The sequence below is a fragment of the Notamacropus eugenii genome, chromosome 2, assembly GCF_028372415.1.
Source record: "Notamacropus eugenii isolate mMacEug1 chromosome 2, mMacEug1.pri_v2, whole genome shotgun sequence".
Classification (NCBI taxonomy): Eukaryota; Metazoa; Chordata; class Mammalia; order Diprotodontia; family Macropodidae; genus Notamacropus; species Notamacropus eugenii.
In genome coordinates, this window is record NC_092873.1 from 282313868 (window position 1) to 282339240 (window position 25373).

The window sequence follows — 25373 nt, forward strand, 5'->3', positions numbered from 1 at the left end:
AGAAAGAAGGCAAATGCAGAAAGATCAGAGAATTCCTAGGATATTTGTCATTTTCATTTGTTACAAATTGTTGAAATACTTCTTTTGTTGGGAGGAAAAAGACAAGATAGCAGAGTAAAAGCAGGCACTTGCTTGAGGTCTCTCCCAAAGCTCTCCAAATACCTGCAGAAATGACAAATTATAGAGCTTCAGAACCCACAAAATTCCAGTGTGAAACAAATCTGCAGCCCAAGACAATCTGGAAAGTGGACAGGAGGGATGTATCCTACCAGGAAAAGATTGGGTCACAGTCTAGGACAGATGGGCTGGAGCAGGTCTGAAAATCTGAATCACTGGCAGCTGTGGCAGTTTCCAGATATCTCAGCACACAAATGCCTGAAAGGTCAGTGGGAAAATTCTGTAGGACCTGGATGAAATATGAGCTCATGGTCTGGTCAGACTTTGGCCAGAGCCCTGGAGCACTGGTGGTGGTGGTGTTAGTGGTGGTGGCAGTGGCGACAGAGGCACCAGCAGCACCATTGACTGCTTCCAGAGCTCACAGACAATGGTGATCAATTGGCTGGTACAAAATCCTTGAAGCCTCGAAGAGTACACCTACCTCCATTCCCAATCCCACTGGAATCAGAGTCCTACCTTGACAAAGAGTTAGAAAGTCAAGTATTTGGCAAGGAATAAGAATAAACAGAAAAAAAATGCCAGACTATAGAATATTACTTTGGTGACAAAGAAGATTAAAATATATAACCAGAAGAAGACAGCAAAGTCAAACCTCCTACATTAAAGGTTCCAAGAAAAATATGAATTGGTAGCAGGCCATAGAGAGCTCAAAAAGGATTTTGAAAATCAAGTAAGAGAAATAGAGGAAAAATTGGGAAGAGAATTGAGAGTGATGAAAGAACATCATGAAAATCGAGTCAACAGCTTGCTAAAGAAGATCCAAAAATACTGAAGAAAATAACATCTTTAAAAATGGACTAATCCAAATGGCAAAAGAAGTCCAAAAAGGCAATAAGGATAAGAATACCTTAAAAACTAGAATTGGACAAATGGAAAAAGAGGGTGAAAAGTTCACTGAAGAAAATAATTCCTTAAAAAATAGAATGGAACAAATGGAAGCTAATGACTTTATGAGAAATCAAGAAATTATAAAACGGAACCAAAAGAATGAACAGAATAGAAGACAATGTGAAGTATTTCATTGGAAAAACCACTGACCTGAAAATAGACCCAGGAGAGATAATTTAAAAATTATTGGACTACCTGAAAGCCGTGATGAAAAAAAAAAAAAAGACCCTAGACATCATCTTTCAAGAAATTATCAAGGAAAACTGCCCTGATATTCTAGAACCACAGGGTAAAACATAAATTGAAAGAATCCACTGACCACCTCATGAAAGAGATCCTAAAAGAAAAACTCCTAGGAATATTGTAGCCAAATTTCAGAGTTCCCAGGTCAAGGATAAAATATTGCAATCAACCAGAAAAAAAAAATTGACTATTGATGAATTCAATCACTATAACTCAAGATCTAGCAGCTTTTACATAAAGAGATCAAAGGGCTTGGAATATGATATTCAGGAGGTCAGAAGAACTAGGATTAAAACCAAGAATCACCTACCCAGCAAAACTGAGTATAATCTTTCAAAGGAAAAATGGATATTCAATGAAGTAGAGAACTCTCAAGCATTCTTGATGGCAAGACCAGAGCTGAATAGAAAATTTGACTTTCAAATACAAGTATCAAGAAAAGCATGGAAAGGTAAACAGGAAAGAGAAATCATAAGAGACTTGTTAAAGTGGAAATGTTTACACTCCTACATGGAAAGATGATATTTGTAACTCATGAGACCATTCTCAGTAGAGAAAGGGGGAGATAGAATGAGGTAAATTATCTCACATAAATGAAGCAAGAAAAAGGTTTCAAAATGAAGAGAATGAAGGGGGTGGTGAGAAGGAATGAGTGAACCTTACTCTTATCTAATTTGAATTATGGAGGGAATAAAATTCCCACTCAATTGTATATCTTCCCAGACAGGAAAGTAAGGAGCAAGGTGATAAGGGGGTGATGTTAAAAGGGAGAGAGTCAAAGGAAAAAATAGAATACAAAATTAAAAAATGGGAGGGGTGATACAAGATGCATGGAAATATAGTTAGTCTATAACTATTGACTATTATGGAAGTGTTTTGTATAACTACACATGTATAATCTATGTTGAAGTGCTGATCTTCTCAATGAAGGTGGGTGTGGAGGGAACAATGGAGAGAATTTGAAACTTAAAATTTAAAAAAACTGAAGTTAAAAAAAATGTTTTCTACATCAACTGGGAAATAAGATATACCGGCAATGGAATATAGAAATATATCTTGCCCTTCAAGAAAGTAAATGAAGGGTTAGGGGATGAGAAGGGGTGATGATATAAGATAGGACAGACTGGGGAAAAGGATAATCAGAATGCATGACATCTTAGTTCAGGAGGAGGTGAGAGATAGGAAGAAAATATGGAACTCAAAACCTTGTCGAAATTAATGTTGAAAACTAAAAATAAGTTAATTAGAATAAAATACTTCTCTTTTGTTTTAGTACATGTTTTTAATGGCTTTTATTTTTCTTTTGTTCTTTACTTGCCACTAGGTTGGGGTAGGAGGGAGAGGGGAAGGATTTTTGCTGATTGAAAAATATTTTTTTTTCTAAATATCTTTATGAAACAGTTACTTTAGTGTAATGTCAAATTCCAAAACAGAATGGTTACAATGAAGATATTTCATATAGCTGCCTTCTTCCATGTAACACCATTATAATTCAAACAAGTTTCTCGTCTGCAGCAAGAATGTTCACTTTTAGGTCTGAGATAACTGAGTTTTGTTATTGAACACCTGACAGTATTCACTTGAAAATGCTAAAGATCTGGCATTTTCAAGTCAGCCAACAGCCTCAATAACCCTCTGCTTTCACTGGGCAATCTCTTTTGGAAATGCCACAATGTCTTCAAATCTTATGCTTAATTTTCTTCAAAAAATATCATTAACTAGAGTAATCAGGGAAGATGACAATGAGAATGCTGTAGTATGGAATATAAGCAACTGAACATCATATTGAGTTCATCATTGTTGGAAGCAAGAGCAAAATGCCACAGAAATGATGCTAATGACACACATCTTAATTCCTGCTGTCAGTTGAGTCCCTTTTTTAGCTACTTCTCTTTTAGTTCCTATATCATTCAGCTATGATTTGGGGTAACAAAGTGAATTAAAAGAAAAGTACTTTTTAGTCAGTCTGAAATCTCATGTGACTTAGATTTGTGCTTATTTTTTTCTTTATCTTCTCCCCTTTCATCTTCTTCTATTTCTCCTTCTTTCTCTTATGCTTCTCCTTACATTCTGAGGAGATGTAAGTATTGCCACCTTCACATGAGGTAGAATCCTCTATTAGCTTCTTTAGCTGTTGTATCTTCACATATTTTTCATGATTCTTATTCCCCTTATAATGTCATATATAGTATCTTCATGTGGTACACTGAATTGTTTTAATTTCTGATTGCCTTTGATAAAGAACTGGCATTTTTTTTTATTTTTTTAATTAATTTATTTAACTTTTAACATTCATTTCCACAAAATTTTGGGTTCCAAATTTTCTCCCCATTTCTCCCCTCCCCCCACCCCAAAATACTGAGCATTCTAATTCCCACTATCACCAATCTGCCCTCTCTTCTAACATCCCCTCCCCTTATCCCCTTCTCTTTTGTCCTGTAGGGCAAGATAACTTTCTATACCCCACTCCCTGTATTTCTTATTTCCTAGTGGCAAGAACAATACTTGACAGTTGTTCCTAAAACTTTGAGTTGCTACTTCTCTTCATCCCTCCCTCCCCACCCATTCCCTTTGGGAAGGCAAGCAATTTAATGTAAGCCATATCTATGTAATTTTGCAAATGACTTCCATGATAGTCGTGTTGTGTAAGACTAACTATATTTCCCTCCATCCTATCCTGACCGCCATTGCTTCTATTCTCTCTTTTGATCCTGTCCCTCTCCAGAGTGTTGACTTCAAATTGCTCCCTCCTCCCATTGCCCTCCCTTCCATCATCCCCCCCACCCTGCTTATCCCCTTCTCCCCCACTTTCCTGTATTGTAAGATAGGTTTTCATACCAAAATGAGTGTGCATTTTATTCCTTCCTTTAGTTGAATGTGATGAGAGTAAACTTCATGTTTTTCTCTTACCTCCCCTCTTTTTCCCTCCGCTAAAAAGTCTTTTGCCTGCCTCAAGAACTGGCATTTTTGTCACCTGTTCTGTGTCCACACCATTTACAGAGCCAGTATTACACAATCTTGACTTCTTTCCCCAGGGGCATCCAGATTCCTTTAATTGGAGCATGAGCCAGTAATTCTCCTGCCTATTCATTGCCAGTATATCTGGTATACATTCTTGGGGCTTGGTCTGATCTTCCTTGATAAGTCCAGGAGGAAGTTTTGCATAAAAGGGCTCAAAGTGTTGCAGCTGCTACCACTGCTGCTACCGCTGGGACCACTTCTTCTACTAGAACTGCTGCTGCTCTGCCTAGGCTGACCGTCAGTCTCTCTTAGGGGTCAGAAGCATGGCAGCACCATCCTAGGCAGAGTTGGGCTAGAGCTTCCCACCATGGCCAGGGAGAAGGGAGAAGAGGAGGGAACTTCTCTTTTTTTTTTCCTTTTACTTAAATGCACCTCTATAAATGGAAGTGTCTATAATCATTGATTTTGTTTTGCAATCATTTTTCAATCATTTCTGACTCTTTGTGACCCCATGGGCTGTTTTCTTGGCAAAAATATTAGAGCATTTGTCATTTCCTTCACCATCTCATGTAAAGATGAGGAAATTGGGGCAAATAAGATTTAAGTGACTTACCTAGGGTCACACAGCTAGTAAATGTCTTAGGCCAGATTTGAATTCAGGAAGAGGTCTCTGTGACTCAGAGTCTGATATTTTGTCTACTCCACTACCTAGCTACCCTATAGTCAATGATTACTTTGCCAAAAAAAAAATAATTCTAACAAAATTAGATACTCCACAGTAAATATCTTAAATGTAATGATCTTGTAGATACTTGTAAGTTGCACATGATGTTAACTTATAAAGATAATGAATATTCAGATACCAATTGATTAGTTAATATATTTTGTCTTCATTATTACACTGTCGATAATTAACACATTTTTAATTAGCAATTGATCTTGTATGTTTAGAAGTAAATAGAAAACAATTAATTACACTGGAAAGGTCTTTTATTAGAATCACCTAAAAGGTAAGGAAACTCCAGCTTTTAATCTGACGTTCCAGAAGATGAGAAAATACACAAGATATTTGCAGATTTATTCAGAGATACTTGTCAGGTCAAATAAAATATATCCATTAAAATAAACGTTGAGAGAGATAATTTCACAACAGTGTTCACATAAAGAAGGAATTGTTTGAATTTCTATTAATGAATGAACTGCAAAATTGAGGGAAGGAAATAATTAGAAGATCTATTAAAATCCTGGAAAGCTAAGAATTTCTCAGTAATCATTAAAATTAGCTTAAATTATTAAATGAAAATTCTAATTAATTAAAATCTGTTCATATTTCTGTTAGCACTCTCTGCTTCTACTGTGAAATGGCAGCAGTATTAGGGATTGCAGAAATAGAATGAGTTCCGAACTCTTAGAACGTTTATATTTTTGGAAGGGAAAAATCTCTCTCTCTCTCTCTCTGTCTCTCTGTCTCTGTCTCTCTGTCTCTCTGTCTCTCTGTCTCTCTCTCTCTCTCTCTCTCTCTCTCTCTCTCTCTAGCTATATGCTTGTTTGCACAAGTTGTATAAAATGGACAACGATTTCATGATTTTCCAGTTACCAATTAGGTTTGTCTGCTTATCTATCTGTGTATCTATCTATTTATCATCCATCATCTAACGATATATTATATATCAATGTATGAATGCATGGATAATGTGTGTATGTATGTATGTGTGTGTATGTAGGATTCTTAGCCCAGTAAGAAGGCAAATGAAATTCAGTTTCATGCTTATGGCAACTATCCAAAGAATTTTTTTTTGTAATGTGATAAAAGTGATTTGTGCGCCAAAGACCTTTGATGCATCTCAACTACTCACTTCCAATGGAAGCCCCATTGATCAATGCTAAGGGGATGATCCTGGAAAGATAGGTTGAACATTTCCATAGTGTTCTCAACAAACTGTTGTCAATCAATGTTGAAGACCATTTACTTCAGTTTGAGGCAGTCTTTCACTAGCAAAACTTCCAACTGAAGAAGCAGATTGAATAGTTTTAGATTATTCTTATGTGACAAACCCAGTAGTACTGTTTTCATTCCAGCAGAGATCTATGAGGCAGAAGCTCCACTGCTCATAGAAATCTTCCAGGTTGTATAGCAAGAGGAGGTTATTCACCAAGAAATCAATGATGCCTCCATTGTCCATCAATATAAAGGAAAAGGAAATATGTTTTCCTGTGACAACTACAGAGGAGTCTCTTTCTTAGGCATTACTGGCAAGATTCTTGCCAAAGTCTTCCTTAACAAACTGATTCTTCACCTGGAAGTGAGTTATCTAGCTGAAAGCTGATGTAACTTCAGAAAAAGCCAAGGAATGCTTGACCTGGTATTTGCTTTCATACAACTCCAGGAGAAAATCCAGAAGCAGATGTCTGTACACAATACTTGTTGATTTAACCAAGATCTTTGATATTGTCAGTTGTGAGGGCTTGTGGAAGATTGTGGCAAAATTTGGTTGTCCATAGAAGTTCATCAATATTATTTGTCAGTTTCATGATGCTATGTTTGCATATGCTGTATAAAATAGATAATGCTCTCACGATTTCCCAGTTATAAGTGGAGGGAAGATGATTGTATGCTTATTCTCATGCTTTTTAGTGTGATATTTTCAGCAACGTTGTCAGAAACCTTCAACAAGGAGAAAAAAAGCATCAAGATCAGTTATCACATAGATCCTAAATTATTTTACTTGAAAAGGCTACAATTCAAGACTAAAGGAGAGGGAGATTTGGTTCATGATTTTTGGTTTGCAGATGATTGAGCATTCAATGAAGCCTCCAAAGCTGTGATGCAACAAATTATGGATTGATTCACTGTCGCTTGTACTAATTTTGGCCTAACAATTGATGCTAAGAAAACAGACATTTTCTACCAGCAAGTACTGTACCATCCACATGTGGAAACTGTAGTAGAGAAATTTTAAATACTATAAATAAATTCATTTATCCTGAGAGTATACTTTTCATGAAGGTACACATAGACAGTACACATTTCCAGAACTATCTCACCATTTGGAAGTCTCCAAAAGAATGTGTGGGAGAGAAGTATCAAGCTGTCTACAAAGCTGAAGGTCTACAGAGTCACTGGGCCAATCTCATTATTGTATACTTGTGAATACTGGACAGTATACCAGAGTCATGCAAGAAAATTAAACTGCTTCCATTTGAATTATCACAGGCAAATTCTGAAGATTGCTTGGCAAGATAAGGTATCAGACAGTGAGGCTGAACTGCCAAGCATTCAAACTGTATTTCAGGGGGTGAAAACCTGATTGGTTGGCCTACCTTTTCAATTGTCAAAAGTACATTTACATAAAAGACTATTTTACAGAGAACTCACATAAGGCAGGCACTCACATTGTGGTCAGAAGAAGTGAAACAAGCACACCTCAATTTCTCTCTAATTGACTTTGGTAATATTGGTGAGACATGGTAGTCACCCTTATTAATATGTGCAAAAACTCTTCAATGTTAGTTTGTTCAATGATTTTCTTAGAATATTCTATGGATATCATTGATGACTTTGGTTTCTCACTGCTGTGACAAAATAAATTTCATCCAACCTAAAAATAATTATCAAATGGTATATCAGGAAAGCCAAGTGATTTGGAAGAAACTTCTTTAGTATAGGCAAGTTTTGAACTTACTCTTTCAAACTCTCATATTCATGGATAGCTTAGGCTCACAAGGTGACTACAAGGTCTCTTTTCAAAATATAAAGGTAATCTGAGGCCTTGGGGAGTGGGGTAACCACCAGTGTCCTTTAAGGGATCACATAATCTTCTCTCAGTTGTTATCCATTGGTCATCCAGCCTCAATTAGCCTTTAAAAATGAATATTTGCTAAAAATTATATTAAGAACAATTGGTATAAAACATCTCTCTAAAATTATGTTACATACTTTCCCTTTGATATAGATGGTTTTGGTAAAAAATGAGTTCCAGCTTGTGAATACTTGTGATAAGAGATAAGTCAGAGCTCATTAAAGTCTTTTATTTGTATTCTCAAAATGTCTTCCTTATGGAGGAAGTAGTATTTCAACTGATCTCCTTGTCTAATCATGAATCTGCCTTTCTTCATATTATCCAATCATTCTAAGCTCTTCATACAGACGTTGCTGGCAATAATTGTTTTCCCAAGTATACTACGGTTATGATGAAAATCTTATTTTTCTTAGTACTCTGAAGTCCAGGCATCCCCTTCTCTTTCCTTCCACACAAAATAATTCTTTCTCTGGAAATCATTTAGAGTCTTTCACCACTAAAATGTTAGATGCTGAATTTTCCTATACTAAATTAGGTTCTAGTTCTATACAGTTCCTCAGGATGTGACCAAGAAATTCAACCAACTAAAATAGATATCCTCTCCAACCTGCTTGGAATACCATGATTGAACAGAAAAATGCTCAGGCTTTACTAACATCAAGTTCATTCCTCTGATTAGTTATTCAACTGAGATATAGTCTAACCTGATAAAGGTTAGGATAAATGAGATGACTCACTTAGTCCCTACCCTTACACTTCTAAATTCTTAAAAATATCTAAGGAGAGAGGAAGAAGGAAACAGGATTTGCAATGTAAGGAAACAGCACAAATGCATAGCTAAGAGGAAAGTAGGAATCAAAAACCTAAGATTTATAAGGAACTTTCAAGAAAATGAGAATATAGCATACAACCATATTTAAAAAGAATAAAATATGTACTCTTTCTTCAGTTTTTTTTTTCACTTGTATCTGACTCTTCATGACCCCATTTGGGGTTTTCTTGGCAAAGATACTGGAGCAATTTAACATTTTCTTCTCCACTTCATATTGCAGATGAGGTGCACTGGGTTAAGTGACTTGTCCAAAGTAATACAGTTAGTAAGCCCCAGCACTCTCTAGTTCATTACTTAGCTGCCGCATCCTACACTTACAATTCTCTTAAGACAACACTAAGTATAGATACTGCTGTTTCAAACTTCCTTGTTTTTCTTTTCCCATAATGAATTCATTAAATTCACAATCTTATAGGTTTTTAGGAAAAAATTCGGATACATTATCTTATTTGATGATCATGATGACCCTAGAGTCTCAGACATGGAGTCAGGGAGACCTGAGCTGAAATCTGGCCTCAGACATTGACTCTCTGTGTGACACTGGATATGCCACTTAACTTGTTTCTTCAACTGTAAAATGAGGATAATAGTAACACCTAACTCCCAGGGTTGTGTGAGGACCAAATAAAACAATAATTGTAAAACATTTAGAATATTGTCCAGCACACAGTAAGCGAAATATAAATGTTATCTACTATCAATATTACTATTAATATTATTACTGTTGTCATGGTTTTTGTAATTTTTTGTATTCCCCAGAAGAGGATGACACCTAGATTGTGATTTGTTGACAGCCATAACTAGTAAAAGACTAATAAAAGCATGAAACAAGGCATAAACCATCTTGTCTTTTGCCTTCCTAGTCCCAGAACAGAGCATGGTGTCTGTCACATAGTAAAGGCTTCTTAATTTTTGTTCAGAAAGAGATTGTTTTCAATGGAGCACAGCTTTACAACCATAAGGACTTAAGTGATTATCTAGCCTATGCCCCTCTTAAAAAAAAAAAAAAAAAACTTGAGGAAACTGAGACCCACAGAGGCTAAGTGACTTGTCCAAGATAACACTTCTAGTGATAGCAGGCCTGAAACTAATACCCCGGTATCTCATTTCTTGGTCAAACAGTCTTTAAGCTAAGGTATACATTTTCTTTCCCCAATCATTTTCTGAATCTGAAATATTGTAGAACTTTCTTTCTTAGACTTTCATTCATGCATGTCAGGAGTAAGATTTTAGTAAAAATTAGAAGCTACATATAAATACTTCATCAACTGCCAAGTAACTTCCTCAGGCTGGTCAAAATACAGTAAAATAATCCAAGGCAAACATTCACTATCTTAATTTTTTTCTTGAATAAAGACAGTGAGGCTAGACTATTCAGCAAATACGAGTCTGTTATTACCTGGACTGACTGAAACAAATGATTCTCCTCCTTCTAGTCAGTGCTCAAACAGAAGTGAATTTCAGTCCCATGTCTCTGATCTTCCAAATAGACCTATCCTGATAAAACCAGAAGAACTATTAAGAGATTCACAACAATAAAAGAAAAAGTTATATAAACATAAATAAATATTATCATTATTACCTATGAGACCTTGGGCCCACTACTTAACTACTCTACATTTCAATTTCCTTGTCTCACAATTAGGAGAATTGGATTAGATGACCTATATGATCCTTTGATTCAGCTGAGATAAAACCATTTATGTAAAAACTATGTTTCACCTACACAGTGCTTGATTCACGATGCTTGGAATATGTTGAGCAACCAAAGTTGCATTTGTCTAGACCTAGCATAGATTATGGCAGGGTTTGTAAAAAATTGAGTGATAGGTGGCTGAATCAGTCTCCTGAGGCATCAGATAACAGAAAAAAAAGACCATCTATTCTGGGTTCATATGCCACCTTTGACCCTGTTATTGCATGACCTAGGGAAAATCATTTAAGTAATCCAGGCTTCACTTTCCTCTTCAGTAAAATGAGAGGTTTGAACAAGATGACCTCTGAGATGTCTTGTAGTTGTGATATGGACATTTCAGTTTATTTCATTTTGGCAGTAGAACTTTCTGGAAAATATGGAAAATAGCCTGGAATAAAAGACTAACTTGTATTTTGTGACTTATTTACCATTATTAATATTTAAATAATATTGTTTAAATTAGACTAGATGCTCACTGTAGTCACCTTTAATTTAATGATTAACATTAATAGGAAAAATAACTGAGAAAAACTATGTAGATATTTATCTCCCAGTTACCTTTCTAAGAAGGCATCCAGTTCATCATAATTCTTAGATATATTTTTTAAAATAAGTATACATTTTTCATCAATAATTAGTTAGCACTGTGCAGTAGAAATATAATTGGGTCTAGTGTGGGGGCAGTAGGGTTTAAAACTCAGCTCTGGCATTGAGAGCCAATATGACTTTGGACAAGCTACTTGGGTCTTAGTTTACTCATCTATAAAATGAGACCTTCAGATTAGAAGATTTCTAATATTTACTCTGCCAACTCTGAATCTGTGAAGCTATGATTCTTTGACTTCATTTTAAAATCATCCTAAATTTTTTTTATAATTCCTATGATTTCATGGGAAGATAGTATACTAGGGAGAAAACTTTCCCTGCTTGTGAAGATAAGCACTTGCTTTGTAACTTGTTTGCTTACCGAATCAGTCCCCTATGACACTGAGAAATTGATGACACAGCCAAAAGGTGTCAAAGAGGGAATATGTTACCTAGATTATGAAACAGATTCCCCATTTAAATAATTAAGTTAGGTTAAATTTTATTCTGGAAAAAACTCTCTACCTTATCTTTAATAAGAGAAAATTATTCCATTTCATCTTACAAAATCATCTTAAAAAAATAAAGCTACAATAGTATTTTATTTTTATATATTTCGAATGAATTGCATTACTCCTGTCATCATTACTACTGCTTGAAAACTGAACTATCCTTTGCAAACCCTACAAAATTTGCCAGTAAGCACAGTGGTTAAGTGGTGAATTGTACATTCAGTTTCCATTTTATGATTCACAAAAATTAATGTTTGAAAAAGTCCTTGCCTTTCATGTTTAGTGTACAACTTATTTTAAAATCCTGCAGGATAAGGAGAGCTTATATATTAGTTTCTGAAAAATTATTTTTAAAAAAATTACTGACATTTGAAGATTTGTTTACATGAGCCAAGAACTATTACTTAGTTTATATGTTTTATATGTAAAATATATGCTTATGCATATATTATATAATGACATGTGTGTATGTATATATACATGCATACATATATACATACATGTATATGTGTGTGTATATATATGTAACCCCTAATATGGGATAGTTTGCCCTAATGGAAGTGAAAAGGTGAAACGTTCTACATAAAATATTATGAAACAAAGGTCTGGAATTTAAATGTTTCCAGGCAACAGAAATTGACAAGTCCATGGAACAAAGTACCAGTCTTGCAAAAAGATTAAAAACACTGTAAAGAACATTAAGATGAGGCAGCAGGCCTTCTACTCTCTATTTGAAAGACCCTTGATCTTTGCCCTGTTTTGTCAGTTGCCAGATGGCCCAGGATTTGAATTTCTCTATGATAGTCCTGCGTAGGTCCAGTAAGGAATATGAGGTTGAAAGAAGTACAGCAAAATATGTGCCATTAACTAGAATGGGGGTGAGGGGAGCATTTGATAACAGTCAAAATAATGGTGTTCAATGTCTAGGACATATCATCCTTATGCCCCACCTGGGGGGAGGGACACTCTCTTTGCATTGTCTCTTCTAATATCTTATTTGGATATTTTTAGAGTGTTCGAGCTAACTGGCTCTTTTGAATAATAAAGGCTTTTCCCTGATATGGACACATAGTCACCAGTCTGATTTCTTAGGAAAATTTTCATTTATTATTGTATTACTATTGGTCCCTCAAGGTTCTAGTACTGAGTTTTACCAATTTCCAGAGTAATGAATATTGTAATTACATCTCCTTTACGGAAAGTTTACATCTAACCGTAGTTAAATAAGAAGGAACATCTGTCTGTGCATTTAACTTTGGCTTTACAGATTTTTAGAAGACTTTGACCCCAATTACTGAACTTGCTTGTAGAAACTGGAGGTCACATGAAGGAGAATATGTATTATCCAGAAACTCACCTGAATATGAAGCACTTTCCTTTTCCAAAAATGCAGAAGTTACATTGACTTTCTTGTGATATTGACCTGTTATAGAACCCAAGGGTATGAAGTAAAAAGAATTAGACCAAGTCAGCTAAGGAGTTATTTAAACCCATGTGAGAAATAATGTCCATTAAGGGAAAAAAATCCTTAGTGCTCCTAAGCCTGGGTAAATGGTTGTATGAAATGAAGATCTTGAAAGTTATCACTAAAATTAAGTTTGATCATAAAACTTCTTTTCTTCTCTAATCAAACGAATAAAATTCTGTTAGCATATATTGGTCATTGAGATAATAATTGCCATTGTTTCAGTTTGTATAGCAACTAACAAAGGATTTTTAAATACAGTTTCTCATTTAATTTTCACAACTATGTGTGTGTTAGATAAGTCAGGTACTATTTTCCACAATTAACAGATCTAAGATTCATAGTTAATGTGATTTCCTTGAACAGTTAATAAAAAGTCATCTCTTCACTAGGTATTTTCATGTCAAGAAGTCTTGACATATTTTAATAATAATCTTCAAGTTTTTTTTAATAGACAAACCATGGAAAATATTGATTTCAATAGCTAAGATTTAAATATTTTTGATAATTTTCAAAGAAAAAATAAATGATAAACTTGTTTAAGAAGGTATGTATAGGAAACTCATTTACCAACTTTTACTTTTTCTAAAGATATACAGGAGATTGGAGAAAAGGCAGATAATTTAGTATGATTTTTTTTTTTTAAATAACAGGGTACAATAAGAATCATTGCACCAATAAATTCGATTTTAATTCCTAGCAAAATATGTTATTGAAGGGATGGTTACTGAGTATCTAGAAAAGGCAGCTGTGATCACAAAAAGCCAGGCAGACTTCATCAAGAATTGATAATATAAGATTTAATCCAGTCTTTTTTAGTAGGTATAAAAGATTAGATAAAATTAAATATGTTAGACATGGTTGAACAGACTTTAACAAATTATTTCTTTAATTACTCATAATATTCACATGAACAAGAAAGATATAATTAGGTAATAGCACAGCAATTTGGATTCTGAACTGGTAGAATAATAAATCCAAAAAGGATTCAATAAGACAACTTAGAAGACTTATTACTTATGCACAATACCTCAGTGACCTATGCCTGGCTTTGGGCTCTTTTGTCACAGTGGATAAATATATAAATTGGTGCATCTGGACTGAAGAAGAACTGACTTCAAATTTGACTTCAGACACTTTGTATCCATATGACTCTGGGCAAGTCACCTAGCCTCTGTAGTTTCCTCTCCTGTAAATGGAAATAATAATAGTGCATATCTTCCAACGTTGATCAAGAAAACAAATGAGGTAGTATTTGTGAAGCCCTTAGCACAGTGCTTGGCACATGATTGGTTGTTTGGTCGATTGGTTGTTGTCCTTCATCTTTGAAGAGGACCAAATGACATCACCATGATAGAATAAAATTTCAATGTGTCCAACAGTGGCTGATCAGACCAATATGAGCTCGGAATGCTCTATCGCAGATTGGCCGCAGATAGTTCATGTGAATATTTGTGGTGGATATCCCAAATTTGCACATCCTATGTTTTACTTTGTGCTCTCTCAATTCTGCTTTACTCAAAGGGCACAGCACACTTTCTGATGTGGGCATGCCATGCTGAGTGGTCCTGTGCCAGTGTCTCCCATGTTGCACAGTCAAATCCAAAGTTCTTGAGAGACGCCTTGAGAGTGTCCTTGTATCCCTTTTTCTGACGACCATGTGATCACTTGCCCCAGGTGAATTCTCCGTAAAATAGTCTTTTTGACAAGCACACATTTTGCATTCAAACAATGTGGCCAGCCCATCAGAATTGCACTCTCTGAAGCATAGTTTGAATACTTGGCAGTTGAACTCGACTTCAACCAGACTTCAGTGTCTGTTAACTTATCCTGCCAGAAGATCCTCAGAATCTTCCTAACATAGTTCAAATGAAAGTAATTCAGTTTCCTGGCATAACACTGGGAAACTGTCCATGTTTCATAAGCATATAACAATGAGGTCAGCACAATGGTTCAGATTGGTAGTCAGTCTAATACCTCTTCTCTCCCAAACTTTTCTTCAGAGCCTTCCAAACACTGAGCTAGCTCTGGCAAAGCATGCATCAACCTCACTGTCAATGTGTACATCCCTGGAAAGCACACTGCCAAGGTAAGTGAACTTATCCACAACATTCAAAACTTCTCCATTTGTTATAACCAATGGTTCCACGTATGGATGGTGTGGTGGTGGTTGATGGAGCATCTTTGTATTTTGGTGTTAATTATTAGGTCAAAATTAGCATAAGCACCAAAAAATTGATCCATACTTTGTTTCATCACAGGTTCAGAGGCTGCATCGAGTGCATAGTCATCTGCAAACAGAAAATCATGTACCAGCACTCCCTCCACTTTGGTCTTGGCTTGAAGCCTTTTCAAATTGAAGAACTTACCGTCACTGTGGTAGTTGTCCTTGATGCCCAGTTTATCCTCATTGAAAGCATTTGACAACATGGCTGAAAACTTCATGATAAAAAGCATGGGAGCAAGCACACAGCCCTGTTTCCCACCATTGGTAACAGGGAAGGCACAAGAGCATTGTTCATTATCCAGGATCCAGGCAAACATGCCATCATACTGATGAACTTCTCTGGCCAACCAAATTTTGATGTAATTTTCCATACATCCTCAAGACTAAAAGTGTCAAAGACCTTGGTCAGATCTATAAACATTGCTCACAAACCTCTGTTCTGCTCCTGGCATTTATCCTGGAGTTGTCAGGCAGCAAACACGATATTAACTGTTCCTTGGCCCTTTCTGAAGCCACACTGGCTCTCAGGTATGTGACCATCTTCTAGGTGAAGGATCAGCCTATTAAGGAGGACTCTAGCAAAAATTTTGCCAACAATGACTAAGAGAAAGATCTCCCTGTGATTGTCACAGGACAATCTATTTCCTTCACCCTTATAGAGATGGACAATGGAAGCATCCTTGAATTCCTGGGTGATAACCTCCACTTGCTATATAACCTAGAAAACTTCAGTCAGCTTTTGTATGAGCAATTATCCCCCTACCTTTTAAATTTCAGCTGCAATAGAATCAGCACCAGGTGCTTTATCACATGAAAGGAGCCTAATGGCACTCAAAACCTCTTCTTCAGTTGGAAGTTCAGCTAAGGAGGGATTGATTTCAACCTGAGGTAAATGGTCAATGGCTTCAACATTGATTGATGATAGTTGAGAACATTATGTAAGTGTTCAGCCCATCCCTCTAGGATCATGTTCTTATCACTAATCAATGTGGCACCATCAGCTCTGAGTTGTTGTGATGCACCATAGGTTTTTAGTCCATAAATAACTTTCAGGGAATCATAAAAGCAACTTGGATTGTTACTATCAGCATAAACCTGAATTTCATCTGCCTTATTACTGAGCCAGAAATCCTGCATCTCTCTAAGCTTTGCTTGTGCTTTGCTTTTGATAGAATTAAATGCTTCCTTCTTAGAGGTGAATGACCTATCCTCCTGGTAAATCCTGTGGCGTTCCAATTTCTCATTTAGCAACTTCTGAATTTCCCTATCATTTTCATCAAATCCGTCTTGGTGTTTGCGAGTATTCTAACCCAGATGAGCAAATGGAGTGCTGTATACTAAATCTCTGAAAGCTGCCCACTCCTTTTCTGTTTCACTGTTGCCAACTGTGTGTTGGCTCAACTTTCCCTCTAAGTTAGCAACAAACTGCTCATGCTCAGAGAAGAGCTCTGATTTGTCGACAGTTCTTCTGGTAGTTCTTTTGCCTTGGTGATGGCGCTTTTGATGAGTAGGAATATTTAGCTGAGAAAGAATAAATCTATAATGAGCCCAGCACTCTGTACCAAATGTTGCCTTTGTCACTCTCACATCTAGTCTGTTTCTTCTCCTTACAATCACATAGTCTATTAGATGCTCAGAGGGAGAATCCATGAAGTTTTATTGTATTTAGGTAAATGGAAAACAGTGTCGTTGATGAGAAGATCATGGGATGCACAAGTCTTCGGCAGTAATTGACCATTGCTGTTGCTGTTTCCAACTCTATTCCTCCCTGGGACTCCCTGCCACGTCTGGTAGTCTGAGCCTACTCTAGCATTAAAGTCACCCAGAATGATAAGCTTCTTCTCTTTTGGCACATTGATAATAAGGGTCTCTAAGTCTTCAAAAAATCTTTCTTTGACTTCATAAGGGTTTGTCATGGTGGGAACATAGGCACGGATGATGATGACATGGTGTTTTCCTGTGAGTGGCAATCTCATTACCATGAGCCTGTCATTCGCTCCTTTTGTCAAGCATACCAGCTTGTTGATTAGATTAGTTTTGATTACAAAACCTGCATCAGTTTCGTGGAGCTTCCCTTCACTGTGTTCACTCCAGAAAAAGCTGTATCCAGCTCCAACTTCAGTAAGCTGGCCTTCATTTGTTAACCTTGTTTCACTCAGGGCTGCTATTTGGATTTGATACCTCTTGAGTTCTCCTGCAACAAGAGCAGTTCTTCTATCACATCTACTGGGTTTTGCGTTGTCCACATTGCCATGTGGCAATGATGAGTGGAATCATCTTTCCAGATGTTTTTGTACATTTTTTTTTATGTTTTGACCACATAGAGGGATTCCCCTCTTGCCACAGTATTCAGGCCAGGGTTGAGTAAGGAGACAATGTTTATAGCACCTTTTCCAACCCCTTCCTGACACCAGGAAGTGAGCAATGAGATGCTTACAAGGCTGCTCAGACACTCAGAGGGCTGCCAAGTCCTGCTGTTGCTTCCAGTGAGAAACGTCCATATAGCCTAGGCTGCCTGTGTGCAGGATTGTGACTACAGCTCCCAGTGTATCTGCACCTGCTGCTTCCTCACTTGCCTGTTGCCACAGGACTTTGAGGCATCAGAGTTAAATGGTATAGCTGATGTCTTTTGATTCACGTGTAAACTGGATTTAAGTGAGGCAAAGTAGTAGGAAGTCATCAGCCTCACTCTCTCCTCCAGTCATCATAGTCCAGGGGATAGACAGAGTCAAAACAGCTGGTGCTAGCTCAGGATGTAGTGGATTCCCTTGACATCTTCATTGTCTAACCAAGCTCTAAATACTCCACATTGTCTGCTTCATCTGCCTTCATAACCTTTGGAACAAACTGTTCTCATTTGCCCATTCCACTAAAGGAAGTCTTCACATGCTTGTGGTAGTTACCCCTCTAACTCACCTATTCATATGAGACCCCTTGGTTACCCTCAACCTTGCTTGGCCTGTCTACCCAAACAGTTAACTAGGGTGTGGCCTCTGGGAATGTTGCAGCTTCTTGGAGCCACAGGTGAGAGTTAGGTGGAACAGGTGGATACTAAATGTGGAAAGAGCCCTAAAAATGGCTCAGCAACCATCCCACGAAAAGTGCTGGTCTTCCCTTAATACATCCTACTCCCCTTGCCACATGGTGTGTGTGTGTGTGTGTGTGTGTGTATATATACATATATATATATATGTATATATACACACATACATACATACATACATACATATATATAATGGTATATAAATCCTGGCTACTACCCTTACTATTATGACTTCATAGTGAATAATAACCATAGTGAACTACAAACAGCATTAATTAATTGCTGTAAATTATTTGCATAAAAGCATAAATCATATTCTCATCAATTTTAGCAGGTTTAATGACATAATCAAGATGAAAAGCAGCATCAAAAGGCTGAGAAATCTTATTGAAATATTTATTAAATCACTGAGAAGGCCTCTATTCCCAATAAATATAATACGCCTTCTTCATTTTATGTGTGTGATATCTACCATATTAAGTAAAGATCCATTTATTCCTACTATATTGCATGATTCTCAAAAGTGTTTTCCTTTATTTATATAATCATATAAGAAACAAAACTACAAAATCAATACATCAAAGAAGGGATAAACATCTTTTAAAAGTAAATAAAACTAGAACATTTTAAATAAAATAGATAAATATAAACTATTTTCGTTGAAGAAAGAGAGGAATGTCAAATTAACAATATACACATGACAAGGAAGAATTCACGATGAAAGAAGGTATAGAAACAATTATTAGGAAATTTATTGACCAATTATATGTTGATGTTATTTATTACATAGATAAAATGGGTGAACATTGACACACATACATACATATATAAATATCTATATATCTATATGTATATGTGTGTATGCACACACACACACATATATATATATATATATGTATATATATAATTTCCATATTCATGGTTCAAGATAAACTGTAAAAAGAACCCCAATAATCCAATCTCCAAAAAGGAGAAAAAACTCATGAAGAATTTAATCCCAATTCACTCTTCTGTTTTCTTGATGGAAGAATTTAAATATTTAATTTTATTTACTGCTTTGGCTTAATGCTAACCATTTTTCTCATTTTCCTTGATTAAGTTATCTATTAATTTTATAATCTTTTGACCAATTCTTTAGGATTAAGTTATTTTTTGTACAATTATTCTTTAATACTTTCTTCAAAGTCACATATTGAATATAACTTGTATAGCACTGTTGTCAGTAAAGCATCTGTTTATCTCTTTCCTCATTTGTTTGTGATTTTTTTAGATCCTATTATGTAGTTACTTTTCTTAAAGGTGACATGTACTATTGAGAAGTATGTGTACCTTAGTATATTTCTACATAGTAAGTATTAATATCATATTTGACTTTTCCAAAATTCTTTGCAGAAACAAGTTTTTTCCTATTTTATTATTTTTTGTTAGATTTATCAAGGTCAAAAGTGATATATGTTGAAGTCCTCAACTTCAACCTGAAAAGGGTTTGGCCTCTTCCATCTTCCTCCTTAAAACTTGAATTCAAGAGTGCCTACAGGGTCCAAAATGACTCCAAGAAAATTTGAAAAGTAATTCAAAGAAATTGGAAGAGATCCCTCCCTGCTTTCACAGACTCCACCCTACCCCTCATACTGCGTATGACATTCTTTCTTCCTGTGAGGAGAAACCCCTAAGTAGGAACTTTGACATTGAGGTTACATATGTTAAGTATTGATTTTAATTCACTATGTTGCCTTTAAGTCTATGGATTTTTTTCCTTTTTTGTCTCTCATCATCTTCCCTTCCTATATAAAGGGAATTAGGGGGAAAGTAAAGATCAAGTTTTATACTCACATACTTATGGAAATTCCATCCTTTTCTAGTATCCCTGAAAAAAGAGATGAAAAAACTTCCATTCCAGTAACCATTGAACTATTTCTCAAAGATATTGTTTACATTGTCTGTTTGCACATATTAAGCAGAATGATCAATGTTTGTCAATAACCAAATAAGATGGCAAAATATGACTCCACAAATTACTTTCATATTCATGTGGTTATCTCAAATTAAACAATTTCTAAATTAAGATTTTGATAAATTTGACTCTCAGAGCTATTCCAAAGAAAAAGAGAAAGATCATAATTCTAGAAAATTCAGAGGATAGGAGAGAATTTTGTTAGGAATACTGATGGAAATAAGAGGTAAACAGAGAAAAAACACTAACTATGGGCTGGGGTGAACATGGAATAGGCCTACATCTTGAAAAATGAGAGACTTGAGGTGACCTTTAAGGGAAGACAGAAAAGCCAAGACGTGAAGGCAAGGAATGAGATTATAGGCACTAAGAAAAGCCAGAGAAACTTCCAATGACTTGAGGGACAAATGACAAGTAACTGTGGCATTATGTCAAGTCCTTAGATTCATAAAGAATGCTCACTCTCATAAGAGACTCTCCACTTAGATTCATAGTGGAGAGATAAAACTGTCTTGAGTGACTATACAATTACCCAGCATATGTAACTGAATCCCACAACTGATTAGATCCAAATAACTTTGGAAACCTGGTACCCAGTCCATTTTTTCCATATAATTTGCCACTTTATTTTTTAGACAATATTTTATTTTTCTCCAGTTACATGTAAAGGAAATAATAAAAATTAAAAAAAAAAAAAAAGAAAAAGGACTTGAACTTCCGGATAACAAAGATGGCAGAGTGATCAGTAATTGCAATCTCCTTCCACTAGTGGACTTTGAAGAGGCCAGAGCATATTTCCTTAGGAAAAGTCCTGGAACAGTGGGACCATGTGAAGGGGCTAACAATCTCTTAGCCCATGAGGCTAGGAAAATCACAAAGCAGGGTCCTTCTTACAGTGGTTGAAGGAGAACAATGCAGATCCAAAGCTGTCCCAGACAATCCCACTTCAGCAAACTAGGAGGATATTCTAAGCCCCAGAGGGGTGGAACCTGCAACTGCCAATACCACAACCCCAAGCATGTCTCAACACCCCAAAGGAATTGGGAAGACACTAGCACAGATGGGTTCACCAACCACTGAGCTTGCCTATGCTCTAGCTCAGCAGAGGAGACCTCCTGTGACTAAGCCACATCTCCCCAACACTTAACCGAATTAGCTTCAAGATAATTCCAGGGAAACACAGAAAAACTGCACCTGGTCTCTGCTTTCGAACACCAGTCAACTCAGCACCACATAAGCTGCAGCATTTGCACTTCCAGCTGAAGGAATCAGAGAGCACACCACATAAAGCCTCAAGTTCAAGGCACAAGAGCTGTAGGACAGAATCCCCTGTGCCACTGAAGCAGAGATGTACTTTAAAAGTCATGAATAGAGTTATCATCATGAGTAAGAAGCAAAGTAGAAAAGACCATAGAATCTTTCTGTGGGGACAAGGACCAAAACACAAATGCCAAAGAAGTCAGCATTGAGACAGTACACACATCAGAACCTTCAGAAAGGAATATGAACTGGCCTGAAGACCAAACAGCATTCTTAGAATAGCTCTGGAAGTATTTTAAAAGAGAAATTAGAGAAATAGAAGAAAAATTGGTCAATGATTTTAAAAAATATGAAAAAAAATTTCACTGAAAAGAACAGTTCCTTAAAAAGGAAAGTTGGACAAATGGAAAAGGAAGAGAAAAAAACTAACTGGAAAAATCTGACAAATGGAAAAGGAAGTGCAGAAAATAACTCCTTAAAAGGAACAAAAGGATAGATGGAAAAAGAGATGCAAAAGTTAATTGAAGAAAACAATTTGATAAAAGTTAGAATCAGGCAAGTAAAAGATGATGACTCTGTGAAACATAAAAAATCAGTAAAACAGAAATAAATAATGAAAATACAGAAGAAAATGTATAATATCCAATTGGAAAAACAACTGATCTCCAAAACAGATCCAGGAGAGAAAATCTAAGAATTACTGGCATACCAAAAAGTCATGATGAAAAAACGATCCTGGGCAGTATCATCCAAGAAATCATCAAGAAAAAATGTCCAGAACTCCTAGATCCAGAGGCAAAATCATCATTGAAAGAATCCATCTTTCACTTCCCAAAAGGGATCCCAAACAAAAAACACCAAGGGATATAGTTGCCAAATTCCAGAATTATTCAGTGAAGGAGAAAATACTGCAGGCAGCCAGAAAAAAATAATTCAAATATCGAGGACCTACAGTCAGGATTACATAGGACTTTTGCAGCTTCTACATTAAAAGATCGAAGGGATTAGAGTATGATATTCTGTAAGTAAAGGAGCTGTGACTACAACCAAGCATCAGTTGCCCAGCAAAACTGAGCATAATATTTCAGGCAAAGAGATGGACATTTAATGAAATAAGGAATTTCCAGACCTTCCTGATGAAAAGGCCCAAGTTCAATAGAAAATTACATCTTCAAACACAGTTCTCAAGAGAAGCATAAAAAGGTAAACAAGGAAAAACACTGCCTAATCAATGTGGACAAACTGTTTACATTCCAATAAAAGAAGACAATATTTATTAATCTTGAGTATTGTATATTTATTATGATATATTGAAGGAATATGCATAGATTGAAGGAGAGAGTATAAGGTAAAGGATATGATGATAAAAATACAATTTAAGGTTGTGAAAGGACTGTAATGGGAGCTGTGAAAGGGAGGAGGCAGAAAAAGGTAAATTACATCACAGGAATAGGCACAAAATATATTATAGAATAGAGAAAGAGGGGAGGTAGATGAGCATTGTTTGAGATTTAGTCTCATTTGATTTGGTTCAAGGAGGGAACAACAAACTCAGTTAAGTATGCAAATATACCAAGCTTTATAAGCCACAGGAGATGAAGGGAAAAAAAGAAAGAGGAGGCTAAAAGGGAGGGAATAAGTAGGAAATGAAAAGGAGAGTAAAAGGGAGGCAAGGCAGAAAGAAGAGAAGGAAGACTGAGGGAGGTGGTGGTCAAAAATTAAAACTCTATTGTGAAGGGAAACGGAGAAGGGAGAAATAAAAGCATATACAGGGGAAAAGAGGATGGAGGAAAAGACTCAGATGGCAATCATAACTATGATTGTGAATGGGATGAACTCTTCAATAAAATAGAGATGGATACCAGAATAGATTTAAAATCATAATCCAACAATATGTTGTTTACAAGAAACACATTTGAAATGGAGGCACACACATGGTAAAGGTAAGGGGTTGGAGCAGAATACAATGCATTTCAGGTGAGGTAAAAAAAAAATAAAACAGGGGTAGCAATGCTAATGTCAGAAAAACAAAAGCAGAAATAGATCTAATCAAAAGAGATAAGGAAAGAAACTATATCCTGTTAAAAGGCATCATAGACAATGAAACTATTTCATTACTAAACATTTGTGCTCCAAGTGGTATAGCACCCAATTTTTAGAGGAGATGTAGAGGGAGTTAGAGGAAGAAAAAGAGAGCAAAGCTGTACTAGTGGGGGACCTCAACCTCCCTGTCTCTGAACTTGGTAAATCTAACCTCAAAACAAAGAAGAAAGAAGTTACGGATGTGAATAAAACTGTGGATAAGCGAGATACAATAGATCTCTGGAGAAAATTGAATTGGGATAGAAAGGAATATACCTTTTTCTCAGTGGTACATGGCACATGTACAAAATTTGACCATGTACCAAGACATAGAAACCTCACAAGCCAATGCAGAAAGGCAGAGACACTCAATGCATCTTTCTCACATCATTATGCTATAAAAATAATATGTAATTATCTGAGAGATAAACAAAAACTTATTCGAAAAATTGGTTATCTAATTCTGAAGAATCAGTGGATTAAAAAAATCATAGAAACAATCAGCAAATTCATTCAAGAGAATGACAATAATGACACAACCTTTCAGATCTTATGGGATAGTGCAAAAACAGTTCATAGGGAGAAGTTTAATGTATTTGAATGTCTCCATGAACAAAATAGAGAAAGAGGAAAACAATCAATTGGGCATAGCTGGAAAAGTTAGAGAAAGAACAAATTGAAAATCCCCAAGTAAATATAAATTAGAAATAAACCAAAGGAGAGACTAATAAAATTGAAATTAAAAAAAAAAAAAAACAAAACTACTGAACTAATAAATAGAAGTAAGATTTGGTTTTATGAAAAAAAACAATAAAATTGATAAATCTTTGGTCAATTTGATTAAAAAAAGAAAGAAAACCAAATTATCAATATCAAAAATGAAAAGGATAAACTCACCTCTAAGGAGGAGGAAATTAAAACAATAATTAGAAATTACTTCACCCAACAGTATGCCCATAAATTTGATAATCTAAATGAGATGGATGATTAAATTAAAAGAATATGATTTATCCAAACTAACAGAAGAGGAAGTTGGATACTTAAATAACCCATCTCTGAAAATGAAATTGAAGAAGCTATCCATGAACTCCCTGGGAAAAATCTCCATGGCCAGATGGATTTACAAGCGAATTCTATCAAACATTTAAAAAACAGTTAATTCCAGTGCTATATAGATTATTTGGGAAAATTGCCAAAGAAGGAATCCTACCAAATTGTTTTTATGATACAAATATGGTTCTGATAATTAAACCAGGAAGAGACAAAACAGAGAAAGAAAATTATAGACCAATTAATCTAATGAATATAGATGTCAAAATTCCAAATAAGGTATTAGCAAAAGGAATACTTCAACTTATCCTGAGAATAGCACATTATGATCAGCTAGGATTTATATCAGGAATGCATAGCTGGTTCAGTGTTAGGAAACTATTAGCATCATTGATCATATCAACAACAAAACTAAGAGAAACCACGTGACTATTTCAATAGATGGAGAAAATGCTTTTGACAAAATACAACATCCATTTCTATTGAAAACATTGGAGAGCATGGAAATAAATGGAAGTTTCCATAAAATAATAAGCAGTATCTACCTAAAACCATCAGGAAGCATTATATGCAATGGAGACAAGCCAGATTCATTTCC

At 35.7% G+C, this 25373-nt stretch overlaps 1 pseudogene; it reads right to left on the reverse strand.

Annotated features, from left to right (window-relative positions):
- Window positions 1-3269: 3269 nt before the first annotated feature.
- LOC140522980 (retinitis pigmentosa 9 protein homolog pseudogene) overlaps window positions 3270-25373 on the reverse strand; it is a 29832-nt pseudogene continuing 7728 nt past the window's right edge.